Consider the following 21,166-nt stretch of genomic DNA (forward strand, 5'->3'; position numbering starts at 1 on the left):
AAAGCACGGGATTCCTCTATCAGCGGGCTTCTCCTCTGTCGCCAGATTCCTTGGCCCAACTTCTTAGGCAGATTCCACTCGCTCTTGGGCTCCTTGGGATTGATCCATCTCCACGGCCCAACTCCTTAGACGAGAACAAATGGGCTTGCTCTCATTAGGTTAAGATGCGGATTTTAGCCCAAACAACATAGCAGTGGATAGCATGGACGGACTTCCTACTAAGTGCATCTGCCACAACATTCGCCTTCCCTTTGTGATATACCATCTCCATGTCGTAGTCTCCAATCAGCTCAATCCATCTTCTTTGTCTCATATTCAACTCTTTCTGGGTATAAATACACTTCAAGCTCTTGTGTGTGGGTTAATATCCGTATACTACCCCTTAAATTGCAGGACTATAACGTAAAATTTACATGCAATTTATAGTCATAAAGCGATAAAACAATAGTAACGATAAGTGTATAGAAATCAACCTCGGGTCCTTTTAATTGCGGCGTAAAGATCAGAAATCTAAGCAGATTCCCTCCTAATCGTTGCACCCAAGACTTGGTCCGAGATATGCCCTTGTGCTAGAACAGTGTTCTCCGATTGCCTTGCAATATAGGGAGAACTGTTATGAGTTTTGTCGAGATGTGAGATCTCAGTTTCTACAGAGAAGAATGCTCTTTCGAAACCCTAATTTTCTCTCAAATGATGATTAGGTTTAACAGAAGGAGGAGGTCTCCTTTTGTTCTCCTGGTTCGGCCAAACCGAGTGAGAGGAGCCCATCTGGGCTTTTCATTTTCTCTTCACTTAAACTTGCGGTCCGGTCCATAACTCGCTAAGTGTATATGACGCGGTCTGATTATAAACTGTTATCGGTTATCGGAAATTAAGGCATCAGCTAATAATGCGGGTTAGCTGAATACGTGTCCGACAAAACAGTATTGTATAATTATTTTTAATATACATTTAATTAAATATAAATCACGTATATTTAATTTTACGAATTAATCTTAGTTAATTCGCCTTAGCCCATGATATTTAATCCGTATTAAATATAATATCTCAACATCACATATTTGACTAATTACTTAGTCAAATAACTTGACTAACCTGGTTAGTCAATATTTGGCATCTACATGACAAGTATTTTCATACCGTCACATCTCTCGAACGTATCCTATAGGTGTGACTTTTAGGGACCGGTTGATCACCGCCATCTGTATGACAATAACGTCAAACTTATCTAGCAAGCCAACCGTTATTGATAAACGTGGATCAATTGATAATAATACCAAAGTATGCCCTTTGATCCTTTTAGAGGTTTATAAGTCCTTGCACTAATTGTTAAGGACACCAACCCCAACAAGCTCCCACTTGTCCGTACAAGTGTATGTGCAATGACGTTATCCGCACTAACCGGAGGACACAAGCTCCAACAAACTCCCACTTGTCCGAACAAGTGTAGGTGCGATAACCGATTCTCATATTCATTTAAAATCTCTCCCACTCAATGTAAAACAATTTGCAGATCCGGATCCACAAAGGTCGTATTTTACAATCGATCCGTATCTAGAGTGGTTTCCCCGACTAGAGAGTAACTTAACCGATAAAACGAATCCGTATCCGAGCATGGCCATGCATTTCGATTCTGACTCCTCGAGTGGCCCCGAGAAATATCGAGTACCCGATAAAGGCTGAATATTTCCTTCAACTCGACTCCTTCCGATCTAAGCACAACATGAAATGACCAAGAAAAAATCTACTTGGCCCCCTGTTACGGATGACCGTGAGAAAGAAACCAAAGTCACCCAAAATCGGCCGTAGTCTCAAGAGACAGTCGATAGTCAAAGAATCGACTCTTAGGATCACCATGGAGGTCCTATCCACGACCAGGCAACGAATGTTATAAAACATTTAGGACTCCACGTCGATGTCACAATTGTGTCCTACGAAATATCCGTATAAATCGCCTCTCGTGATTGGTCGGTCAACTTTGTTGACTTATGGCTCGTTGAACCCACCATCAACCAACGTCACAGAATAATTGCTAGAGTTATCAGCTCATGTGGGCAATTAAGGACTAACAAGATATGATGTTTGTTCAGATCACTTTGTGGTGTTCAAAATTGTCGTACAATTCCACATGAAAAACAAAATATATATATAAAATATCAAAACGATGATGTCGTATAGAGTACAAAGGAGAATGAATCTGATCCATAAAAGAGTACTACAACTCAGGAACACGTTTGATTCCCATGGAATTTACGTGCCCTTCATGCTTATCTTGTCGTAATGCTTTAGTGAGAGGATCTGCTATGTTATCATCTGTAGCAATCTTTTCTATCACTACTATCTTTTGCTCCACGTAATCCCGGATTAGATGAGCTTTCCGTTGTACATGTCTAGACTTGTTGCTAGACTTAGGCTCCTTAGCTTGGAAGATGGCACCACTATTGTCGCAATAGATGGTGATCGGGTCATTCGAACTAGGCACTACAGAGAGCCCATGTAAGAATTGACGCATCCATATCGCTTCCTTTGTTGCTTCGGACGCGGCATAGTACTCGGACTCGATCGTAGAATCTGCTGTAATGATTTGTTTGAACTCTTCCGGTGATCTGCAGCGCCATTAAGAGTAAAAACGAATCCAGACCGAGATTTCGAGTCATCTCGATCCGTTTGGAAGCTAGCATCTGCAGAACAGGTTCGGTTGCGCATAGCTTTTGAGAGCCTCCATAAGTCAATACCCAATCTTTAGTCCTCCGGAGGTACTTAAGAATGTTCTTGATGACCAACCAATGTGGTTCACCTGGTTCTTTGTTGGAATCGACTTGTCATACTCAATGCATATGCCACGTCCGGACGTGTGCATATCATGGCATACATGATTGATCCTATTGCCGAAGCATAAGGAATCCGTGTCATGCGCTCTTTCTCTTCCGGTGTCTCGGTGCCACGAGACTTGCTCAAATGCACCCCCGGGGACATGGGAAGGAACCCCTTCTTGGAGTTAGTCATTTGAATCTCTCTAGGACTTTGTCTATGTAAGACTCTCGATCGAGAGATAACATCCGTCGTGATCTATCTCGATAGATACGGATGCCAAGAATTCTTTGTGCCTCTCCCAGATCTTTCATCTGGAAATGGTTCTTCAACCATACTTTCACCGAAGTTAAGAGAGGTATGTCATTCCCAATCAGAGTATGTCGTCAACATACAATATTAGGAAGACAATCTTGCTCCCACTCGACTTGATATATAGACATGGTTCCTCGACGATCGAGTAAATCCATTCTCTTTTATCACTTGGTCGAAGCGATGATTCCAACTCCTTGATGCTTGCTTAAGTCCATAAATGGAACGCTTAAGCTTGCACACTTTCTTAGGATTTTTAGGATCGATGAAACCTTCGGGTTGTACCATGTACAACTCTTCCTCCAAAAAGCCGTTTAAGAAGGCGGTTTTCACGTCCATTTGCCAAATTTCATAGTCATGAAAAGCGGCAATCGCTAAGATAATCCGAATGGAACGCAAAGATAACTACGGGTGCAAAAATCTCATCGTAGTGCAAACCTGGCACTTGGGTGAAACCTTTTGCAACTAGTCGTGCTTTGTAGATATCTTCTTTGACCTTCCAGAATGCTTTATCTTGTAAAGCCATTTGCATTGAAGGGGACGAACCTTAGCGGATAAGTCAACAAGATCCCATACGTTGTTCTCATACATGGAGTCCATCTCGGATTGCATGGCCTCAAGCCATAGCTTTGAGTCGAATGGTCATGGCACCTTTATAGGTTGCGGGTTCACTACTCGTTAAGAGTAGAACGTCATCTATGTCATGTTCCTCGACCATACCTATGTATCTGTCCGGAGGAATAGAGACTCTTCCCGACCTCCTAGGTTCCTCAGGAATATTTACCGCAGCCGGGTTTGAAGGAATTGGTTCCTCCAATGGTTGCTCGGTGTTTGGTTCTGGAATCTCCGACAGGTCGAAGGTTCTATCACTCTTTGCATTCTCGAGAAATTCCTTCTCTAAGAATGTCGCACTAGCCGCAACAAAAACGCGTTGTTCGGTTGGCGAATAGAAGTAATGACCACGTGTTCCTTTAGGATAACCTATAAAGTATGTCTTGACCGATCGCGGGCCGAGCTTATCTTCGTGTCTCCACTTGACATAAGCCTCGCAGCCCCAAACCCGTATAAAGGACAAGTTGGGGACCGTTCCCTTCCATAGTTCATATGGAGTCTTGTCAACAGCTTTAGACGGACTTCGGTTAAGTATTAGAGCGGCTGACATAAGAGCATAACCCCATAATGAATCAGGTAAAACCGTGTGACTCATCATGGATCGAACCATATCAAGTAGTGTTCGATTTCTCCGTTCGGATACACCGTTCAACTGAGGTGTTCCAGGTGGAGTTAATCGTAGGGCAATCCCACGGTCCTTCGGTGTTGATCAAACTCGTGAGAAAGATACTCGCCACCACGATCCGAACGCAGTGTTATTATCTTTCTACCCAATAGGTTCTGCACCCTATTTTGGTATTCCTTAAATTTCTCAAAGGATTCACTTTTGTGCTTCATTAAGTAGACATAGCCATATCTACTCAAATCGTCCGTGAAAGTGATGAAATATCTATAGCCTTCTCGTGCGGTGATTGACATAGGACCACATACATCCGTGTGTATGAGCCCTAATAGGTCAGCAGCGCGCATTCCAACACCTTTGAAGGAAATCCGAGTCATCTTACCGATGAGACATGATTCACACGTGCCAAATGATTGAAAATCAAAGGCCGAGATAGCTCCATGTTTGATGAGTGTTTTACGCGTTTCTCATTAATGTGTCCCATACGGCGATTGCCATAGATACGTTTGATCTTTGTCACCAACCTTTAACTTTTTATTCATTACGTGTAATATTTCATTGGTCTGATCTAAAACATAAATTCCATTCATGGAAACCGCCTTGTAGTAAATCATATCGTGTAATGAGAAAATGCAAGCATTGTTTTCTATTACAAATGAAAAACCAAGTTTATCAAGCGCAGAAACAGAAATAATGTTTTTAGAAAGACTGGGTACATAATAGCAATCATATAATGATAACTCAAATCCGCTAGGAAGCTGGATCACATATGTCCCCCCGGAGATGGCGGCTACTCTTGCTCCATTCCCAACACGCAGGTCCACCTCACCCTTTACGAGGGGTTCGATGTTTCGGAGCCCCCTGCACATGATTACACAGATGAGAACCACAACCAAGTATCAAGTACCCAAGTTCCGTAACTTGCGTGGTTAATCTCAATCATATGAATAAAAGTAGAAGAGAGAGAAGACATACCAACAGGTTTAACACGACCTGCCTTTAAGTCCTCATGATAAACAGGACATGTGCGTCTCCAATGCCCAGTCTTGTGGCAATGATGGCATTCCATGTTATCACTCTTGCTCTTTGTCATGCCTGATGAGTTACTTGCCTCACCAGGACCACTCTTCCCTGAACCCGACTTCTTGAACTTCGCCTTACCTACTGTTAGGTTTGCCGGAGCTTTGCCCTTACCTTTCCCTTTGTTTGACACAACGAGAACATCCTGTTTCGAACTCCCACTGCACTTCATGTCCTTCTCGGTCTGTACGAGGAGGGAGTGCAGTTCATGGGGAGTTTTCTTCAAATCATTCATATAGTAATTCGCTCTGAATTGCGAATAACCATCGTGGAGTGAATGAAGAATACGGTCGATAACAATATTCTCGCTGATGTTACGATTAAAGGTCTCAGTTTTTCGACATTCTCAATCATGCGAGAATGTGTGGGCTAACCGGTTGGCCCTTTCGAGTCTCGCATCAAAGAAGCGAGTGGTATGCTCATAGGTCACGATTCTCGGTGCTTTCGAGAATTCCTTAGTGAGCGTGGTGAAAATCTTGTTTGCACCTTGGGCTATGAAGCGTTTCTGCAAATTGGGTTCCATTGCAAAAATGAGCACGTTTTTAATCGCACCCGCTTCCATGACGAAATCGTTATAAGTAGCGATCTCGTTAGCTCTAGCCGTGGGAACTGGGTGTGGCGGCATGGGCTCAAGTAGATATTTGAGCTTTCCGTCGCGGCGTGGCAAGATTCCGTAATGCCGCCTCCCTCCCCGCGAAGTTGGATCCATCATTCTTCAGTCGAGTAGACTGATTCATCTGATTCATGAAGATCCTAAGCCAGGACTCACGGTCCAATGTGGCACTTGGCATTGGGTTATCACTTGAACCAGCCATTTGATGTTTAGCAGTTTAAAACGTGATCTACACTGAAAAAGAAAGGAAAAACAAAACGAAATAAGCAACTCATCGAGGTGATTTAAGTCTATTTTAAAATTCATTTTAAACATGTAGACTCTCGCACTTGCATAATTGATCTCCTCAAGAATGATACAAGTGATCCCAAGACTCAATTTGATAAATTGATAAGCCAACTGTTTAGCTAATTCTTAGGAAGAACTCTTGGTCGATAGATTTCCGTAAATCCTATCTATAGTCCACCATGATCACAGGATCGTACGAGTGACCATAGTGTTGAGATAAAATAGGTCAATCAGTTCCAACTTACCCGACGTAGAAGGGGTCATAGTATGCCTACCGACGAAGAAGGGACTCATTGGAGTTTGACCTATAAAGACCGTTCTCAATTTTGGTTTATACGAGGAAGATCCCATCAAACAAAATTCTAATTCATTTTAAGTGAACGAATAACTAGCGTCTGTCGTGAATGAATTTATTTGGATGATGGCTTAAAACGTGTGACATGAGAATGTCAATGAAAACTAACTCGTGACCTCTATATGTGTCAGTTTTCATGCAATAAATTAGGTGGTTTGGTTTTTAGGCGGAATATGATGCATATTATCGTTGCGAAAAAAAAAAATAAATGAATGCAAAAACGTAAATAAAAAAGTCCTAGTGTGGCCTATCCTAGTAAAAGAACATAATACAACTTTGGAATCCACCGTTGGACCCGAAAAGCTTGTCTTGATGTTCCATCTTGATCCAAGTAGCGGGAGTGAGCATCCGGTCTCCATCTTTGGTCTTCTCAAAAATTACAATTAAAATTACAAATATAAACCTATTTACATTCTAATTAAAACTGTAATTACAAGTGAAAAATCCAAAACGGAGATACAAGATCTCAAAATACAACCAAGACCGTGTTCCATCATTACGGTAACACGTTCTACTAAGGCCACACTAAGTTACAATCGCTTGTAAAATTAAATACGTAATTAAAAGGCATTCACGGCATTCAACAAAACGATAAATAAAAATGCATCAACTAAAACAAATTCATTCGTGACATAATTCTGTAATTATGTTAAATTTATCCAAACCACCTTTTAATGATTAAAATTCGTGTGATAAAACCGCTTCTATCATTTAATTTTAATCTATTATAATCCGTCATTTTAAAGACACTTTAAAACAACTATATGGTACGTGAGTGAACCGATTCACTATTAAGCGAGTGTACTATATCCGGATAAAGTACATATTAAAGCCAAAGGAAAATTTAAATCAAAAGAAACAAATTTTCAAAGCTGTTAAAGACGAAATCCTTCGATCCAGGGACATAAGTGCTCGATCGAGGGATGGGAGCTCGATCGATCGAACCGCAAGTTGATCGAGAGGTATGCTAATCGGGAGGTGCTCGATCGACTAAACTGGTGGTCGATCGAGTACCTATATCATCACAACACTACTCGATCGAGTACGAGGACAACTCGATCGAGCAGAGGGGTTTTGAAAAACAGATCGATCGAGTACAAAGAAGGACTCGATCGAGCAAAAGGTTTTGAGACAGTGGTCGATCGAGTACAACAGGGACTCGATCGATCAAAAACAAGACAAAAACAGCACTCGATCGAGTAGAAATACGCTCGATCGAATGCAAAAGTGGCTGAAAACCTCAGGAAAAACCAAAACCCTCGTGAAAACTGATTTTCGAGACAAAATCAATTGAAATTTCGATCAAAACGCATCAAAACAAATTTGATAATTGATAAAACATGACATATTGTTATAATCTCTGTATAAAACAACAATATGCATAAAACCAAATCGAGAAAGATGATAAAACCGTGTAATACATGACACGGTTTCAACCAAAAACTGCCGTGTATACAGGGCACGGGTTTTCAAGCACAAAAACATCGTTTCAAAAATCGTTTTATGAAAAACACATGAAAAATTCACGTGGCCTCGCTCTGATACCACTTGTGGGTTAATATCCGTATACTACCCCTTAAATTGCAGGACTATAACGTAAAATTTACATGCAATTTATAGTCATAAAGCGATAAAACAATAGTAACGATAAGTGTATAGAAATCAACCTCGGGTCCTTTTAATTGCGGCGTAAAGATCAGAAATCTAAGCAGATTCCCTCCTAATCGTTGCACCCAAGACTTGGTCCGAGATATGCCCTTGTGCTAGAACAGTGTTCTCCGATTGCCTTGCAATATAGGGAGAACTGTTATGAGTTTTGTCGAGATGTGAGATCTCAGTTTCTACAGAGAAGAATGCTCTTTCGAAACCCTAATTTTCTCTCAAATGATGATTAGGTTTAACAGAAGGAGGAGGTCTCCTTTTGTTCTCCTGGTTCGGCCAAACCGAGTGAGAGGAGCCCATCTGGGCTTTTCATTTTCTCTTCACTTAAACTTGCGGTCCGGTCCATAACTCGCTAAGTGTATATGACGCGGTCTGATTATAAACTGTTATCGGTTATCGGAAATTAAGGCATCAGCTAATAATGCGGGTTAGCTGAATACGTGTCCGACAAAACAGTATTGTATAATTATTTTTAATATACATTTAATTAAATATAAATCACGTATATTTAATTTTACGAATTAACTGGTTAATTCGCCTTAGCCCATGATATTTAATCCGTATTAAATATAATATCTCAACATCACATATTTGACTAATTACTTAGTCAAATAACTTGGACTAACTGGTTAGTCAATATTTGGCATCTACATGACAGTATTTTCATACCGTCACATCTCTCGAACGTATCCTATAGGTGTGACTTTTAGGGACCAGTTGATCACCGCCATCTGTATGACAATAACGTCAAACTTATCTAGCAAGCCAACCGTTATTGATAAACGTGGATCAACTGATAATAATACCAAAGTATGCCCTTTGATCCTTTTAGAGGTTTATAAGTCCTTGCACTAACTGTTAAGGACACCAACCCCAACAAGCTCCCACTTGTCCGTACAAGTGTATGTGCAATGACGTTATCCGCACTAACTGGAGGACACAAGCTCCAACATTGTGATCAGAGAATACCTTGCAAGTAGCTCCATAAAGATAATTGCGCCACAATTTTAATGCAAATACCACGGCTCCCAGCTCCAAATCGTGATTAGGATAATTCTCCTCATATGGCTTCAACCATCTCGAGGCATAAGCAATTACCTTCCCATTCTGCATCAGCACACACCCTCAAACCATTCTTCGAGGCATAGGTGTATACTTCGAAATTCTCACTCCCTTCAGTCAAGGCAAGAATAGGAGCTGTAGTCAAGTGCTCCTTCAAGGTTAGGAATGCCTTCTCACAACTCTCATCCCACTTGAATCTATTTTCCTTCTTCATTAAAGTAGTCAACGGCTTAGCTATTTTTGAGGAGTCATTTACAAACCTCCTATAATAACCATCCAAACCCAGAAAACTCGAAATATCTCCAATGTTTTTCAACCTCTCCCACTTGGCAACTGTTCAATTTTACTTGGATCTACCGACACTCCATCTTTTGACACAACATGACCCAAAAACGCCACCTTCTCCAACCAAAATTCACATTTACTCAACTTGGCATAAAGATTATTCTCTCTTAAGTTTGCAACAAATCCTCAAATGCTTCACATGCTCCTCCTTATCCTTAGAATACACCAGGATATCATCGATAAAGACAACTACGAACTGAACCAAATAGGGACTAAACACACGGTTCATTAAGTTCATGAAGATTGCCGGTGCATTAGTTAATCCAAAAGGCATAACAATAAATTCATAGTGTCTATATCTAGTCCTAAATGCAGTCTCAGGAATATCTTCATTATTAATTCTCAACTGGTGGTATCCCGACCTCAAATCAATTTTAGAAATTATTCCAGCCCCACTCAACTGGTCAAACAAATCATCAATTCGAGGTAAAGGGTACCGATTCTTAATGGTCACATTATTCAGCTCCATGTAATCAATACACAACCGCATACTCTCATCCTTCTTTTTGACAAATAACACAGGTGTTCCCCAAGGTGATACACTTGGCCTCACATAAACCTTATCTAAAAGTTCCTTCAGCTGCTTCTTAAGTTCCTCCAACTCCTTAGGTCCCATCATGTAAGATGCTTTAGAAATTGGTCCGTCCCACGTTTTAATTCAATCCTAAAATATGTATCCCTCTAAGGGGGTAACCTAAGAATATCATCTGGAAACACATCCTGAAAGTCCTTTACTACCTCAATTTCACACGCCCTAGGCGACTCCTCCCGCAGGTCTCTCACATGACATAAAATTAACTATCCTACCTTCCTCAAATAAGATTTTAAGGTAGTTGTAGAAATAAGTTTTACTTTAGACTTAACAACAAATCCCTTATAAGACACCCTTACTCCTTTCGGTCCCCTCAAGGTGACTTTCTTTTGGTGACAATCAATAAAAACTTTATATTTTCCCAACCAATCCATCCCTAAGATCACCTCAAAACCTCCCAAAAAAAATTCAATTAAGTTAGAATGAAAAAACAACCTCCCCAATCTTAATTGGTACTTCTTTATAGACTCAACTACAAGGTATAGACTCTCCCGAAGGTACAGTTACAACATCTTTAACAACGTCAAACAAGTCTAATTCTAAGGATCTAGCATGTTCACTTGATAAATGGGTTGCCCCCAAGTCAAACAAAATAAACGTTGGTTTAGAATTAACAAGGAACGTACCCGTGACAATGTGAGCATCATTATCAGTTGCTCCCTTCCCCATCATAAACAACTTTCCACTACTCTTAGATACTCCCTGGCTAGCTGATGCTGACCCATTCGGTTGACCTCCATTCATTATCTTCTAAAAATTTCCACTTCCCGTGATTTGATTATTGTTGTAACGGTTCTGAGTAGAATAGTCTTTGTTGCTCCTCTGATAGCTTACACCTCCAGACCTCTGATTATAGTTCCCATAGCTCGGCATAGGAGTGCGAAATCCTCCACCCTGGTTCACATTAGTATATCCCCTTCCTTGGCCACCTTGAACAACCTGCAATCAACAACTTTATGACCCAGCTTCCCACACCTGAAACAACTAACTCCGCTACCATCCATCGGTCTAGTTCGGCCGTAGTTACCATGGCCCACTCCTCCATTCGGTGCACAATTCGAGAAATATAAATGGAATTGATTTTCATTTTTCTTCTTGTTCCCAGCACTCTCACTTGTAGACTCAGTCTTTCTTTCTCACCCTTTTCTTTCTTTTCCTCTTTTAGCATATCAGCAATTCTTTCAGTGTGCCCAGCTCTTTGATAAATCTCATCCATATTACCTGGATCACCAGTTGTAAGCCTCTTCTTTATATTAGTTGTCAAACCTTTCTCAAATCTTAGTCACAGCATCTTTGGGGTAAAGTTGAGATCAGCCACATATTCAGCTAATTCCATGAACCTGTTGCGATAAATTTCCACCGTCATATCATCTGTCATCTTGAATGAGTCAAACTTTACCCTCATCCTGCTCCAAATATGCTCAGGTACAAAGGTAGCCATTAAGATCTTCTTGAAACCCTTCCACTTCACATAATCATTCCCATTATCTGCAGCAGCTTCCCTTATAGCCTCCTTGTGACGAGTCTACCACAAGCTAGCTTTCCCTCTCAAATAGAATGCAACTTGGTATTTTAAAATCCCGACACCATTCTCCTAGAATAGATGGCTCGCCCAACCCATCATATTTGGTTGGGTTATGCCTCAAAATTGTAAAACTCATCTTTGACGGATTGACGGTTGACCCCTTCGCCTTTAGTGCAGCAGTTAAGGTCTCATTTGTAGCAATCAGACGATCTACCTCCTCCTGGGACATGGTAGTGGGTACGGATTTCTTTGGAGGCATGATTCTATAAAAATAACATAAAACACATAAGCTTCCGCTTAAGAAATATGGCATAAGATTTAAAATAGGTATCCCTGCAAACAAAACAACATGTGATGGATTGGCTGGCCACTAGCCAGCCCACACGTGATCCACAACCGCGGCCTCCACGACCCTTAATACCTCACGACCAGCGTGAGACCACGCCCCCACAATTACAAACACTATTCACAAATTATAAATTACAACATAATTTACCAATTATTGCTATCTATCATGGTTTAGGGTCACAAAAATCCCCATATCACTAGACATATTAATTCTACTTTACATATCACACCAATATCCAAGCATATGAAACTTTCAATTAAGATTACTACCATTTGCATTCTCAAGTATATAAACCGATTGATAATCCAATTCACCATGAAATTCATAAGATCACTCAATTACAAAACAACCTCCAATATACTCCCATATCGCACGGCCTTAGGCCATTCACACCATCACACAATACTTACCTCACTCCGCATCCTGCAGAAAAGTTAGCAATATTCATCTTAAGGCAAACAATTGACCCTTAAGAAACTTCCGTCTCATTCCAAGCCTAGGGGGCTTCTAACAATTTCTACCCGGGGTTCATTTTATTAGACGCATCCTATATTCCTTTTATTTTATTGGTTTGAGGCCTAAGGAACCTGGCTCTTATACCACTTTGTAACACCCTCATTTATCCAAGAGCCTTAACTAAGCATTCCTAGATAAAAGAAGTTGTTACCATCTCAGATTGCCCGAGGTAGTGAATGACAAAGTAAAACAAACCACAATACTTTAAATAAATAAATGCTTAACGGCCTTATTACAATTTATTTAACCAAATAACTGAATAGAAATTATTACACGGCCAATCTCGCGGCGGAAATAAAATAAGTGAAGTATCTAAATAATTATCTAAGTGAGCTAGACTTTTATACGGTCCATTGTCATCCATCTCACGTTCCAAGCTCCTAGTCCGCTATTCTCTAGTACCTGTCAGTCAATCTGCTCCCCAATAATTGGTTCATCACAGGTGTTTATAGAATACACTGTCAACCAAACGGTTGAGTAGGAATATCTAAACAACATGAAATAACCATCATAATAATAAAAATCAAGATACGTAAATGCTTAACATCCAATTCACATCTCCGAGACACCCATTCATCCCGCCAATCCATGGACCGGGGTATTCACACATTATCCACCAGCGACTAAGCCTGGGGCCTTCCAATTCACACGTTATCCACCAGCGACTAAGCCTGGGGCCTTCCATTACTTATTAAACCAAATCCACAACATAAATATATTAAACATGAATACTCAACAATTGATTAATAATAACGATTCACATCACTAATCGTCCAGCAATTAACGTACATCCTCTAAATATATCCATATGACAAGTAATACAAAATCATATTCTCGTTGAGTAGATAACCTACCTTTGTAGCTAAAATCCAATTACGCAGTCCAAGAATCAATCAGAAATATTCCACTTCAAATCCGTCACCTATGAGAATATTATAACTTAATTATTAATCTTACCGTAACTAATTTATTAATTAATTACGATTCATTATTATTATTTATAAAATTTACGAAACCAAAACCCGTCTTAATAAATTTAACACAACCCTCAACACCCACGACAACACCCCTTGCCTGTGTCCCAAACCACGGCCAAAACAACCCCATGACAAGGTCAATACACACGTGTCTCACCGTGGTGAACCACCCACCACCATAATGATCCCAGCCATCCACCATGTCCTCCGTCGAGCCCAACCACCTACACAAAACCTCACGCCCTAGGTCCCATGTGTACCGACAACCCCCAACAACAACCCATATCCACTGCATACAAAACCCACAGCCACGACCACCATAAGGACCCACACCTCCTCTGACCACCACCATCGTCACCACTGACTCACAGTGGTTACATAGGTGGCTTCCTCTTTCCGTCGTCGCAGCTCCACCAGTCATGGTAGCCGTCTTAACACGATTTCAAACAAACACCCACAACTCCCCTGTTTTCACGTTTTTCGGCCACCACCACCACCAAGGTCCCGCCTTTAGCCCTCCAACCATCACCACAAGGGTCAATGTCACCACCCACGACCAACCAACCCCAACCCAGGTCACAAAGGTCAACGAAAAGGGTTCAAATCCGTGTTTTAAATCCCGCGGCTACACCACGACCTAAACACAAAACCACCCAGTTAACCACCCCAGGTCAGTCGTCGACGGTCACTTATGGGTCAGGCTAAGTCACGATGGTCCAAGCTAACCTACGGTAAAAGTCATGGTCCCTTGGGGTGCGTGTATGGTGGTGTACGGTGATCTGTATCACGGTTACAAGGATGAACAACAAAATTGAATAATTAATAAGACGGTCTTACCTTTTGTCGATTATTTGATCTTAATTCCCATCCTCTTTCTCTAGATCTCTTATTCTCCTCTTTTGTGAATTAATTTCAGTTTATGATTGAATAAGCTAGGGTAAGGTTCCCTCTTCTCTATTTATACTTGGTAGAAATACAATTAGGAAACTTCTATTTATATTATTATCACTATTCTTATGTAACTATCACTATTATTATTATTATTATTAGTAGTAATAGACTAGTACCACACACCCAATTACACGGCCCAATGCTAATTCCCGACTCAACCATTATTTATTATTTTATTATATTATTCCGTCTTACTCACTATCATTAATTATAAACGTCATAATTAATTCGTTAAAATGCAATTATAAATACTACCAAAATACGGGGTATTACACTTCAAGTAGAAAGTCGGTTCATTCTTTGTGTACCGCTGTGGACAACGCCCTGGGGAACTGCGTCCTCGGGATCCACACTAGGCATAATCGACTCGAGGTTCTTTCGAATCGAATTAAGACAAATTAGAGTCGCCACCAATTTTTATGGGAACTTGGAACCGTTCAAGTCAACTTTACACCTTTCATCGAAAAGTATAAAGCCAAACGACTACGAGTGATTAAAGATAAAGACTTGTACCCTATATCACTCGATTTGAATGACTCTCGTAATCCAATGGTATTTAGACGGATCCACAAACCATAGATCTTGAGTAAGGGGTGAGGGTACGTGTTAGGAAGCCCATAAGGACACCTAACCCCGCCCGTCGATAACGGCCTCTACTAAGTCAAGTATCGGATTTCAAACAAGGTCATAGCTACTGCGATATATGATATGCAAACATCGTTTTAAAACCCTAACATGTGAAGTTTCTATGTCGATTTAGATGCAACTAAACTAACTTTGTCAAAGTTGTAATTTAGCATGTGGGTTGATTGATCTAACAACATATAAATGAAACAAACAAGGCTTTATGGGGATGGGGGAGCCGTTGGGATCTACCTTATTACAACCCAGGCATTTCATGCCGACACACCGAGAAATTAGAGATACAACTCGATCTAAATACAATTGCTATGTACGACACCATACACGACACATGGCCATTCGGCCTAGGAAAACGTGCACAAAGGGGTGACCCACAGTTTACATAACTCACAGCCTTGGGTCACTCCTCGTAATGCGTGCTTTCGCTTAATCTCATCGAATTAGACATTGGGTAACACACCAAAGCATGCATTAGCATAAATCGGGACATGTTGCTTTAAACAACATGGGATTTACTACGCTCTTACATGAATTGGAGCACAACTATCTAACCAAATAAGACTAAGGTTTTTGTAAATCATTGACTCGACCCAAAAAAAAACTAATTACAAGTGAATTACAAGAGACGACTCGATAAGCAAAAGGTAATTACAAAATACAAAACAACGATGAATAAACGATATAAAGATGAAGCAAGAATGACAAAAGGCACGGCCAAGCACACGGCCCCAGACACGGCTAACCAAGTTCCTAGGTTAGGTTCATTAGGTTAGATAGATTTGCAAAGCGATATAGGATATACATTAGAAATTGATGATAAAAGAGGTCAGAAGACTTCGCCTAAAACCGAGTGTTCTACACGGCCTAAAAGGGTCGAATTAGGTCAAGTTCGCTAATTAAGTTAACTCGTCGAGTGTTAATAAGAAGGTGCTAATCACGCACTCTTATACTAGCGAGAAATTAGGTGAAAAGAGAGATGCATTCAATTAGGTTATAGAATTGTTGGTCGATTTTAATGCTTGTGTCGAAGCACCCTAACATGTCTAATTAGATTATTTAATCAATCTAAAGTCATCTAAACGAATCATATGTTAACAAACAGGGGTCGAACTAACATGCAACAGGTCCTAGGGTAGGTCGAATTGAACGACACAAACAAGGGGTCAAAAGCGAGGAACGAAGTTAGGATTCGTTTTATTAATGCCCTACCTTGAACACGAGGATATGTAAATGAGATGGGGGATACGACCGACCGATGTGGCGGATTTCTTTCCCATCTCAAGTCAACGCGGGTGTTCGTGGTGTTACTTTAACTCATACTCGGACTAAACTAGTTTCATAGTTAACGATATCAAACGACAAACAAAACGATAAACAACGTAAAACGAACAATAAAAAAACAAACATAAAAGAACGAAATAAAAAGGAGAAGAGGAGGATTTGATACACCCTCAACCTACATGTATCGTTGACACCTTCTTGGGTCGTAATCGATGGTAGATTTTATCTCGAGAGGCCGTCGTCGACGAAGGAAAAAGCAAACAACACGTTTTTTGTAAATCTGGACAGCAACTTTCAAACTGCAATTTCTCACTCGTTTCACGGTGAAAATTAGATTTAAAAGATGTTTCGGAAACTGAAAGAGAGTAGAACAAAGATCTTAAAACAAACCACGCTCATTTTGAGTTATTGGGCACGAAAAACGAGCACAAACAGAACTGGATAGACAGGAAAAGCCGCGAAAACAGAGTGTATGACACTCTGTTTTTCGAGGGGATTCGTGTACTCTCAAGGTCAATTTGGCTCATGAATCTTTGTCTAAGATGTAGATGGATGTTATATGGTTAATTAGGAACAAGAAACTCGAATTTTAATGGAGATTTAAAGGGGAAACGAATGGTATTTCGAGAGAGACACAAACTGTTTCTCAGTTTGGATGTCTCGGTTTTGTCGAGGGTTTTGAGAGGCAATTAGGGTTTGTTTGTGGAGATTAGTGCTGGTTAGTGACGGTAGTATGTATGGAGAACTTAGAGCAATGAAATTATGGTGGAGATAAGGTATTTATAGGGAATTAAAGTAGGGTAAAAGGGAGCAACAAGCAGTCGGGCTCGGTTTGCATAACTGTTGTCCATCAGCTATTTCGTGGGGTTTTTAGGGTTTGTATGGGGGGGTTTGCTTGGTGGTGAAGCTAAGGTAATATAGGTAGGATACTAAGGTATGGTTTAGGGTTAATGGGCACGGGTTTAAGTGGCGTTTGAAGCGGGTTTTGGACTCGGGTTTGAGGACGCAAAACAGGGGGGTTGCTTGTGTTATTTGCGAGCTGTTTATGGAGTATTTGGGACGGGAATTGGATGGGTATCGTGGTGGGTTTAGTGATGGGTTGTTGTGGGAAACGAGGAGCAGGAATTGGGTTGGTTGTGGCGGGTTTGGGTCAAGCTTTGAAGCACACAAAACGGGTTGAAGGAAGGGAAGAGCTAATGCGGGTTGGGGTGCTTGTATGGGCTGTTTTGGTCGTGATTTGGGACGTGGGTATGAGGGTTCGAACTGGGGTTGGATGGGTAGAAGCCTAGGTTGGTTAGTATACTCGAGATTCGTGCCAATTCGTAAAGAAAACGGGCTCAAAAACCGAGCTATAATCGAGCTCCAAAACGTGTGATTAAAACGAGTTTTCAACTTTCAAATTCGATTTTTCAAATCAAATAACACATTAAAATGAATGATTTTTTCAAATCAAAAAATATATTTTATTTTCAATAAAATAAATTTAAGAAAATAAATTCAAATTAAAACAATAAAATGAATTCACTTTTTTTTTAAAAACATTTAATTTAAATATCATTTAAATTAATAAAATACTTCGTCGACAACGCTCATTCTACATCGTAAAACGAGCCCAAATAATGACAATGACAACTAAAGAATACATGTGTCCTATCATCATCGGGTGTTTATCGGGTTCTCTATAAATTCCAATATCGACGGATACGGGTATCTACAGAGCCCCCACTTTGACTAAGGCTTGGACAAGGCGAAAGTCAAAGTATACCCCAGGTCCCTTTCGACCTGAGGATTCCGCGGGTCGTTTATAGTCGATTAGACTTGCGTATATAAGCTCGCCAGCCATAAGAAGAGATCATACCTGAAACTTCGTCGGGGATTAACTCTTGCTTCTGTTGCGTCGAATTATCATCGTTGGTCATCGACCCATAAATTGCATAAATGGTGGGTTGAGCCTTATCCTCGGGCGCCTACGTATCCGTTTTTGACGGAATCAAACCCGCGTCGTAGTTCGGCAACTGCTGACACATGCCCAAAGTTTATCATCTGCTGGCATTTGTCCAAAATTCATCATCCGTTGACTTTTAATCAAAGCTTATCATCTGCTGGCAGGTGCCCAAATGGGACGGGACTTTCTATGGAGGTTGCCGCCGCTTTCATCATTTGCTTTCAGCTACGGAATTCTTCCATTTCATACTCGTGTATTGAATTGAATTATTGGTGGATGTCATCCTTTACATCTTGATAATGGTCTCTGAAGCAAACGGCTTCAGAGCCCTCAGTTTGCAATGGCTCTAAAGTCGAAGACTTTAGAGCCCCCAGTTGAAGCATATCCTGCTACATTCGAAACATAGAAAATGTACGAGCAATAATCATCACTTAAGCACATTTGGATCATCAATCTTGAAATTGGATCATTTGAAAGATTGGGTCATCGACCCGAAAATTGAATTTGCAAATTTTGAATAATTGGGTCATCGACCCGAATTTTGAATTTGTCATCACTTAGAATATTGGGCCATCGACCCTTCAAAAATTGAATTTTGAATTTTTGAATTTCGAAAGATTGGGTCATCGACCCACAAAGATTCCACTACTTGGTTCATCTATCCACAATTCGCAAAAAGTTTTTTTTCTTTTTGGAATTTTGAAATTTTTTGAAATCGAACTTTGATGGGTGAGCATGAAATACGACACAGACACTCCGTATGACCCGTAAACAACGTGGGCGTAGCCCGCTACCGTAAAACAGAAAAGGAAAATAAAACTGTAAGTGTGCACGGGTTTTAATTCAATTATGGACTTGTTAGGGGTAGAAATGTAAATTGGCCATTCCGGCGCCAAAAGATGGCAAATGGGAATCACAAGGTCGTCGAACTTGGGATGGAGATATCGTATGGCATGGGCGTGCTCCCGAGGGCACATGGGAATCAAGATCACTTGGCATTGATAAGGTGGATTAAACTCACGGAGCACCAACGTTGGCTTCGCCCAGACACTAAACACAGGTTGATTTTATGAGAACACTTAGACATCACACATCACTTTTGTTGGGAACATTATGTCACTCTTCTCCTTACCTCCTTTCTTTTCAGCGAGTTTTCATCATTTCTTGCCACCGCCTTCTTTCTTTTCAGCGGGCTTTTACTATTTTTCTTCCACGCCTTCTTTCTTTTCAGCGGGTTTTTCATATTTTCTGTTCCCAACACAAACCCACATCTATGTGACTCAGCATCTTTGCCTAAACCGTTAGATAAAGCTCATTCTGAGACTTGATACTATTCATCTGAACCTATATCCTTATCCTAGCCTACATCAAGTGCTATGACCGACTCAAACAAAGGTGGCTTCATTTGGAATTGGTTAAGACCCGTAAGAAACCGACAAGATGACAACTTGGTTGAGGAGTGGATTGAATCCCTTATTCCGAAGGACTGCCTACGTATTCGCGTGGAGCGAAATCAAATCCGACGTAGTTCGATCATGGTGCATAAACATGGCATTTTGATTGTGTGTACACACTCGAAGGTTTCACCTAAGTTATCATGTCATATCCCATTCTAGCCTGTAAAGTACCGTTAAATCCCGTGTTTGGGGTTAGGTGTAAAAGGCTTGGATCTTTTGGGATGTGGAGCTTGGTAATAACAAGTTGGAATGGTTAACCATCATTCTGAAGGTTTGTTTTGTGGTGCTAAGGCCAAGGGCTATGGCTGCTGATGTGGTTGGAATGGGTGTCTCGGGTTTGATGAAACACGAGTGCAAATGGGTTGAAAATCGATGTGGGTTCAAATTTCCATGTCTGGATCCAAAAGGCTGGGTGTAACAGCACAAGCGGAATGATTCTCAAAATTCCTGACTATCCCCTTGTAACCGTCTCAGGAAGGACTTAGAGGGTAAAGAGGTCACTACTTACGCTTTTGGGCTTCGCAATTGAACCTCAACTATGGGTACTTGACTTGAATTTTGGCTTCCGTAACTTCGACATTCAACCAAAAAGCATTCCGCAATAACTTCAACATCTTTTTTTCTTTTTTCTTTTTCTTTCATCTTTTTTCATTTTTCTTTTTTTCATTTTTTTTCATTTTTCCAATTTTTCTATTTTTCTCAGTTTTCATTCTTTTTCATCTTTTTTCTCTCTTTGAAAATGATCTTCTATTCATTATCTTAGTCATAAATGGATACACCTTGAAAATTAGGCTTCGCCAACTAATTTGGGTAGGAACTAACAATTCCTTGTTACAACGGGTTGATATCTTCTCTCTTCGAGATGGGATGATTTTGTTGGGGAATGGGCTTACCTTCCGTCATCGATATGGGAAACAAGGAGCTAGTCCGGGTTCGTCATAGAATCATCTAAAAGCTTGTCATAAGTACTGGTTCTAATGGAGGTTTTCTACCGCCAGACATGGAATAGGTAAAGGAAACAGCCACGGGATCCTAAAGTATCCTTACATTTTGAAACGGGGCATACTTCCACCCCAGGGATGCCTTTGAGTGTGTTGTGCATTTTATCATGCTTTCAGAATGATTGAGGATTGAAAACAAGACAAATTTGGAAACGAAACTGCAACTTT

This window comes from Silene latifolia, chromosome 9 (assembly GCF_048544455.1).
Source record: "Silene latifolia isolate original U9 population chromosome 9, ASM4854445v1, whole genome shotgun sequence".
In the NCBI taxonomy this organism is placed as follows: Eukaryota; Viridiplantae; Streptophyta; class Magnoliopsida; order Caryophyllales; family Caryophyllaceae; genus Silene; species Silene latifolia.